Source organism: Apodemus sylvaticus, chromosome 14, assembly GCF_947179515.1.
Source record: "Apodemus sylvaticus chromosome 14, mApoSyl1.1, whole genome shotgun sequence".
Lineage (NCBI taxonomy): Eukaryota > Metazoa > Chordata > Mammalia > Rodentia > Muridae > Apodemus > Apodemus sylvaticus.
The window spans coordinates 26,701,704-26,710,260 of record NC_067485.1 but is presented as its reverse complement, the minus strand read 5'-3'; the positions used below and the strand labels follow the sequence as shown (position 1 = coordinate 26,710,260).

The window sequence follows — 8,557 nt, the reverse complement described above, 5'->3', positions numbered from 1 at the left end:
GGGAGAAAACCATTAACCAAAGAGTACACCTGGAGTTACCCATGGCTCCAGACACATAGGCAGCAGAGAATGGCCTTATTGGACATCAAAGGGAGGAGAGGCCATTGGTCCTGGAAAGGCTCGATGCCGCAGTGTAGAGGAATACCAGGACAAGGAAGCAGGGGAGGGTTGATTGGAGAACAGGGAGAGAGGAGATGGCTTATGGGATTTTCGGGGGGATGGGGGGAACCAGTAAAGGGGACATTTAAAATGTAAATAAAGAATATATCTAATCTAAAAAGTAAATGCTGAAAAAATGTTAGCATTTAATTTACATCCCACCCACCAAGTGGCCTTCAAGCCACCAGCGGGTCACAGGCACCTCCAACACCCTGAATCTTCTCTTCAGCTCTGCTGTTGAAGAATTCAGCCTTCATGACAAAAGGTTGCTTAGGGAGCTTCCCCTTGCCCGGTCTAACAACAGCAATTAAAGGAGCAGCTCCATCTTGTTTTTTGCTGCATTGACCCGTGTCTGCTCACTGACCAAGGTCCACAATTTATCCAGGTTGATAGCTGGGCAGAATCTCTGGTTCCTCTTCAAGTGGTAATGCCTCATACCAACTTTCCCAAGTGATCTGGGTGATATTTGTCAAAGTCGATCCTGTGGGGATGCATGCCTCCAGCGTTCCTGTGGCCTCCTGGGTGCTTGCAGCGCTTACCAATGCGGCTGTGGCCATAGCTTATGTGGCCCTGGAGTTTCCGGGTCTTCCTCTGTCTGGATGGCATGGCGGTGGCAGAAAGGAAAGAGGGCTGCTACTCAGTCTTAAGGACTGCAGTTTAGATGCTGGCACTCACGTAACAAACCTGGATCCTGAGCAGGCCTGTAATCTCAGCTCTGAACAATACAGGGACAGGATTATTGAGACAGAGACAGGATGGCGAGCTTCCGGCCTAGCCAAGGAAAAGCAGCGAGCCCTCAGATCAGGAAGAGCCCCTTCCTCGAAGGCATATATACTCTAGAGATGCCCTCTTCTGGCTTCCTTGCGAATGCAAGTTGGGATCATGAAAAGATGCTTGGTTATTTGTGTCCACAGCAGCCAAAGGTCAGAAGAAAGGCAAGTATCTATTACTATATGGGCAAATGAAGCATCACTTATACGTGCAAGGAAACGCAGCTCAGCCTTGGGCAGGAAAGGTGGTTCTGATACACGGTAAATCATGAGGTGACCCTCGCTTGAGACACTGTACCAAAAGAAATAAGCGGTGCACCAAAGTACAGATGCTGTGTCATTCCACTCGTGAGAAACCGCCACAGTCACATTCATAAAGAACGCAAACGGTGGTTGTCAGGGTCTTAGGAGGGAGGATGGGAAGCTTTGGCGATATGGTTTTAATTAGGGATGTTGAAAGCCCTTTGGAGGCAAAGAGATACGATTGTGTAACAGTGCGCATGCACTTAACCTGCCTCCCCTCCCCTCCCCCAGAAACACATCCTCAGGAATGATTATGATGGTAAACTCCATGTTGCGTGTATTTTACCACGAGCTTTATTGTTTTTTAATGAAGGAAATTTTATTTCAGAGAAAGTTCCTCAATCTTCTGTCAGATGTCAATCATGTATCACAAGCACTTTGTGTGTTGGAAGTATTGTTCAAAGGTTTTTCTTCAGGGGCGATGGTGGTAGTTTATTAATCTCGCTATTATAGAGGGCACTTGAATAGATGCAATGAGGGGTAAGACCAGGCTGAACTTGGACCTGGTTTCTGCACTGGCCAGATGTGTGACTAGAACATTTGCCATATATGATTTTTATTTTATTTCATTTTATTTTATTTTAGCTTTAGTTCCATACATAGATAGATAGATGACAGACAGACAGACATATAGATAGAAAGATAGATAGATAGAGAGATAGATAGATAGATAAATAGATAGATAGATAGTTAGATAGATAGAGATATGTAGATATATAGATATATCCTTACATAATTATGGTAAGGCCATCTAACACAACACCTAAACATGAATTGAAGCTGTCATAATTTGTATAATTAAATGTTGAAAATATAAAGTAATCAAGCTCACTAAGAGAAGGAAGAGGAAGGAAATGGTGGGTAGATATGACTAAATTACATTGTATAGGTGCAGACTTTTTTCAAGAACTAAATAAGTAATATGGTTTAAAGTGAGGAGAAAACAATTGAGCTGAGGAGATGCTCAATGAAAAAGCCTTTGCCAGGCAAGGGCAAGGACCTGAGTCTGTAATCTCAGTGCCCTGCACAGGCAGATGCAGCGGTGTGTGTCTGTAATCCCAGCATTCCTATGGCCACGCAGCACGTGGAGATGGGAGGATCCTCAGAAGCTCACAGGCCAGCTACACAGACACAAGCAGCAGAGAGAAGCACAGGATCGTGCCTCAAACAATGTGACCTCCACAGGTATGCCCCTGTGTGAATGCACACACACACACACACACACACACAGGATTTTAAAGGCGGGGAGTGATCCACGTTAACATAGCATGTGGCACCTAGCAGACACTTGGAAAATATCACCATCACCATCATATCATCATCTTTTCTAGTCTATTTTGATTTTCCAGTTTTCATGTCTAATGTAATATAATGTTCTAATGTAGGTGTGTCTGCAATAAAAGAAGTCTTGACTATTAAAAAAAAAACAAATTTATTCTTTAATCTTAGTTCCACAGAGACTTATCTTCCTGTTTAACAGAACATATTTTGTTTGACATCTTAAAGCCGAAATACATGGCACCACACCACTAAATCCAAAGACTGAATCCCCAGCCTCATTTCCTGCGAGTATTTAAAAAAACTATTAAAAGTTTAAAAATTATCTTGTTTTTTTTATTTAATCAAAAACTCTCAGTTTTCTGTGGTTTGTCTTAAATAATCAATATTTGTTAACATTTCTGTTCTCTCCAGAGGGTTGCAATTAGAACCCAGTAATAAATTGTCATTAATGTACGGAGTGGTAAGTGTCCTGTGTATCTTATAAAATAAACATCTGGTAAAAACCATGAGTGAATCCATACATTGTAAACTAGAAAGCATTTTTCAATGTTTCCTAAAAGCCTAAATAACTTTTATTTCCTTTCTAAAATTAGGGGCTTTCTGAGTAACATCATTCTTGGTTTATAATCTTCATATTTTTCCCTGGCTCGGCATTTCCCCATTCTTACTTCCCTCCATATGTCTGAAATAGTCATTTGAAGCAGCAAGCTTACGTTAATTACCAGAGACAAGTGTTAATGGATTTTAATTTTGCTTTATTAGAATTTATGCAAATTTCACTGTGTTGCAATTTCAAATAAAATTCTTACAATCACAACCAGGTTTTTTTTTTTTCCTTTCTTTTTGCTGTTGACTTTACTTTGTAAAAGAGAATGAAGAGAGGTTTTATTAGTATTCAGTGATGGATACTGTTGATGGCAATATTCTTTAACGAGAAATAGGTGTCGTCAAATTACCTTTAAAACTGTGTGAGTTTTGTAATTCATTAATTAACACTTATCTTGCCTTCCTAATGCTCAAGCACTCAGATACAAGTTGTGGTCTACCTGCTTATTTTTCTGACTGTACTTGCTTGTTGGTGTCTTCATCAAAATGAATGTTCTATCATCTATTCAACTTCATGTTTTCCCTCCTGCTGTTTCCTGTGATTCAGATTTATGACAAAATGGATTTGGTGACTCCCCCCACTAAAAAAAAAAATCTGCTAAATTGAGAAAAATATGAAAATTATGTATATTTTGCTGGCTCTTAATTTATTTCCATCATCTTATTCCAGATAATCATATTCAATGGCCGTGACCTTACTGTTGAATTTTGGATTATTAATCACTGAATAATGCCTTCCACAGCACTTCCTAAAAGTCTACCCAAATCCTAAGTTGCAAATCCACACCGCAATGGAAAAGCCGTATGTTAGCCCCTTGCCGTGTTGCTATAACAAAACTCCTAAGGCTGGGTATCTTATCTTCATAAGGGAAGAGGTTTATTGTCGCTCATGGTTTCTGGGACCTAAGAGTGTTGCGTTGATGCCTGCTTGGCTTATATGACAGACAGTGTTGGGGAGGGCAGCATCATCCTGAGTGGTGCACATCTGGAAGAGATTCCAAGAGGAATACCAGGCTTCCTTACAACAACCATGAAGGAACTAATTCAGTCCCACAAAATCTGACCCACTGCTGCAGGACACCATTAATCCATCCACTGAGAGGGCTAGCCAATAGCCTGGTTACCCGCCGCTTGGTCTAACCTCATCCATCATTTCAATACGCCAAAGTGAGAACCAAACTTCCCGCTCATGAACTTTTGGGGAGTAAGCCACACCCACGTCAGGCTGTTGTCTCCATTTTCCACATCGGGAAACTGAAGTGCTAGCTAGGGTCCTAGTCGATACCTAAAACATCTGGACGGAACCAGTTTTGACTGATTTATTCTATGCAGAACGTTCTCTTACACTACAGACGCCTTGGTCAAAGAAACACAGTACTGGGGGATGGTGAGCTGACTTAACACGAAGTACCTTCTCAGTTGTTCAAATATGGTAGTTTAAAAAAAATGCATCTCCCTTCAAGAGCTAGAGCCTTGTGCCTGGTCTTGATAGCAGGCTGCAATTAGAGACAGCTACTAACATGGAAGCCATAACTGCTGCCCTAATCTGACTTGGGAATTTTCTGGAACTATTCACTGAGAGAAGATGACCTGTAGGCAGTTTCACAGATAGGCCTCATGGTGAACTGAACCTATCTTCATCATAGAGCCAGGTGAGAGCCGGGAGGTGGTGGCACATGCCTGTAATCCCAGCACTCTGGGAGGCAGAGGCAGGCGGATTTCTGAGTTCAAGGCCAGCCTGGTAGGCAGAGTGAGGTCCAGGACAGCCGGGGCTATACAGAGAAACCCTGTCTCGAAAAATAACAAATCCAAAAAAAAAAAAAAAAAAATAGAGCCATGTGAGGAAGGCCCTCTGGGATGCTCGGGAATTTCATCAGTGCTGCATGGGTCACCATCCTGCCCACCACCTCCAGAAACCCGAGCCGGAAGGACCCGATGACTACTCTCAGTTTCCCGAGACTATGAACCCAAGGGAATTTTACTCCTTTTGAAATACTGGGACAAAGTAATTTGGGGGTCCAGTTGTCTATTGATAAAATGCTGCATACATCCAAACATATACTTAGAAATGGACAAATATTAATAGGTTAAAAGGCTAAGTTCAGGCTATCTCAGACACTGGAGCCTTGCAAGGCACAAAGACACGCAGAGAATCTTGAACTCTAGAGGTAAAGTGGACGCTGGATCATGGTTTCCTGGAGCCTGTGTAGGTAGCAGCCCTCAGGGTTGATAGCTGGGCCCTGGAACCAACACTTCCGGGATTCAAAACCCAACTAAGGCTTTCACTGTATGTCGTGGCCGCATTACGTTCACTCCATGCCTCTGGGCCTTCACGCGGAACATGGAAGCACTTGGGGACTCCAGACACTCTCATGGAGGTTACATGTGGCACCCCACGGGCAGCACTAGCACATATCTAAGGCTCGATAGACAGCATTATAGCAAGTGATAGTGTAAGTGAACTCATAGGAGAGCAAGAGGAAGAGTAGAATTGATTACAAAACTTTGAGCCTCAGTGGGCCTGGAACCTGTCATGACATTGAGACCAGGTCATGTGGGACTCAAAGGCTCATTGTCCCTGAGACAGATCGACTAGGGATTATAGGTGTCGAGCAAACTCACCCAGTAGAGGCTCTGTTTTTATCCTTTTTTAATCCCTCAATACATGATTTTTCCAGTCATCGTCTAAATGATATGAAATTAGCAGAGTGGGAGGTCTGAGCACATGGAACCCATGGAGCAGTAAGAAAATGGGTAAATAAAACTTGGGTTGGGAAGGGCTACGTGGAAGGGCTGGTTGAGAAACAGCTGATCCCCTTGGCAGAGCTGGTCCAGTCCCTAAGAGGAAAGGCAGGTCCCCCGTGACACAGCAGCAAAGGACCTGCAATTCTGCCCTGAAGAATGTGTGTTCCAAAGGGGTTAGGGGACATGCTGGGCCTTTGAGCCTGGCCCACAGTATCCAACGCGGCCCCCCTGTCACCTTGATGCAGTGATGGCTCTCTTCTTCCTAAAGAGAAGCCCCGAAGCCCTGTCCAGATTGGCAGGGCCTGGTTTTAAAGAGCAGGATTTGGAAAAGGCAGTAGTGGCCACCGTTCTAATTAATGCCAGACATCCTCAAAGACCATCCTTCACCTACGAGTGAAACTAATTATTAGTCTCCCCCCTCCCCACCCCTCAGACTGCCTTACTGGGGAATGGAAACAGCAGCAGCTGGGTCACCCCGCCAAGTTTCTGCTGAGCCCTTTCAGCAAATCTGTTTCCAGTTCTTGGGCCCCCACCCCTCCCCCCCAATGCTCCTAAAAGAAGTGTTCAGGAAATAGAACCCAGTAAAATGATTTATAGTAGCTCCAGTCTGGTGGAGAACATGTTGCTATCGAGGCAATGAATCCCAGCCCCTCCTCGACCATGACCAGGTGCAAACAAGCAGAGTTAAAAGAGACCAACAGGGCAAGAAAAGAAGAGGGGGTTCAGACAGGGGACTTGAGTCCATTTGTTATGTGCTTGCACCCTAAGTATGAGGAGCTGATGCCCAGTCCAGTCCCCATGTAAAGAAAGCTGGGCATGGTGGCATGCACCTGTCACCTCAGTGCTAGAGAGGCAGACACAGACAGATCCCAGGGAGCCCTTGGATAGCCCGCGTAACCTAATTGGCCACCTGGGCTTTGAATAAGTGACCCTATCTCAAAAGTAAAAAGGATATACCTAGGGGACATTAAAAGTTGACTTCTGAGTTCTCTACACTCGTGTGTATCTATACACATATATGCACCCACAAGGAGTAGGGAAAGAAAGAAGGGGAAGAATGGAGGATGGGAAGGAGGGGGAGGAAGGGAAGGAGGGGGAGGAGGAGGAGGAGGAGGAGGGGGGGGGAGGGGGAGGAGGAGGAGTTGCCATTAAGCACTTTGGGACTCTATCAAAAATCTAAGGCAAGAACTAGAACGGAGGAGTATTATACAGCACCCACAAAAGTAAGCATGCTCAAAAGAGTCTGAGGACTGCAAGAGATCCTGAAGATGCTTTTGGCTTGACCTCACTGTTCAAATCTTCTCTCTGGACATGAGTACTGAAAACTGAAGCTTGCAAACAAGAAAAGTTTCCCTCCATGCAAAGCAGGCCAGAGACAGGCCCCGTTTTCTCTTCCAATTGCGGAACATTTTACAGGGGCACCCAGGATGAGCAGCCAATCAGAGTTGTTCTTCCTCAGACACAGTTTTGCCAGACCTTTTTTTTTTTTAAAGATTTATTTATTATTATATGTAAGTACACTATAGCTGTGTTCAGACACACCAGAAGAGGGCATCAGATCTCATTATGAATAGTTGTGAGCCACCATGTGATTTGAACTCAAGACCTTCGGAAGAGCAGTCAGTACTCTTAACTGCTGAGGGGTCTCTCCAGGCCCCCTGCCCCATGGAGTCTTAATTTCTTACTTGCCTTTTTCTGTTCTGAACAGCTTCTACGTGAGGATTCTCACAGCCACGGAAGCCATGACCCTGCCTGGAGGGCTCTTCTAATGCCTTAATGGATAAAGCAAGACTTGTGTCGTTGAGGTCTGAGCCCATGCCTTGTGTGTACACAGATACAAGAAAACAGGGGTACTGTTGCTAAGGTCCTTCCTCATCTGGCCGTGTGTCTGCGACTCTGTGACTTCAGTTCTGGGAAAGAAATATTGATGAGTCCAGTCAAAAGGAATGACAAGGAAATGATCTCTAATCTGTTCTGATTCCTCTGCTTCTTTAATCAATTTCTTTCCATGCTTGTGTTTCTTGCACTGAGAGGTTTATAAAAACTTCTCTCTATATCGGGCAGTGGCGGGAGCGGGGTCGCCACACATTCTGTGAGTCCAGTGGAGTCGAGGGTAACTCATCCTTTCTCCATCAGAAACCATTTTGTTTCTGTTTGTGAACGCTCCTCAGTGTCCTCTCCCAGGCTGCTTTTGGGATTCTTGTTTTTCTTAATGGCCCCATTGCTTTACTTGTTGTACTTCTTATTCATGCGTGGTCATCTGTGATGAGGTCCTCATTCTCTCCTTCTCAGACTTAAGGTCAAAAATAGAGGCAAGGGACAAAAATGGACTAAACATGGAGGGCAAGGAGTTTCCTAACGCCTAGGAGATATGAAATGCCTAAGGAAACTGATCATGTGTAGAAAGACCAAAAAAAGCAAAAAGAGAAGGAAAGAAAGGGAAAGGGGAAGAGGCAAAAAGAGGGGTCAGAGGGATAGAAGAGAAAAATAAAGAAAAATCAGGACAGGGTTCCTTCCAGAATTTTCCACCTCTCCCTCTACTACAATTCTCCATCTCTTTTTCTGCTTCAACAAGGATGTACTCAGTAGAACCAGAAGTACACAGTTCTAACAGTGATGGAGTTAGAAAAATTATGGCTTAAATGGACTTTTACAAATATTTTATTTATTGAAGGGGTCAGAGAAAAACTGCA

At 44.0% G+C, this 8,557-nt stretch overlaps 1 pseudogene; it reads right to left on the bottom strand.

Annotated features, from left to right (window-relative positions):
- Window positions 1–335: 335 nt before the first annotated feature.
- Window positions 336–765, bottom strand: LOC127665057 (60S ribosomal protein L27a-like; annotated as a pseudogene).
- Between the last annotated feature and the right edge of the window lie 7,792 nt (window positions 766–8,557).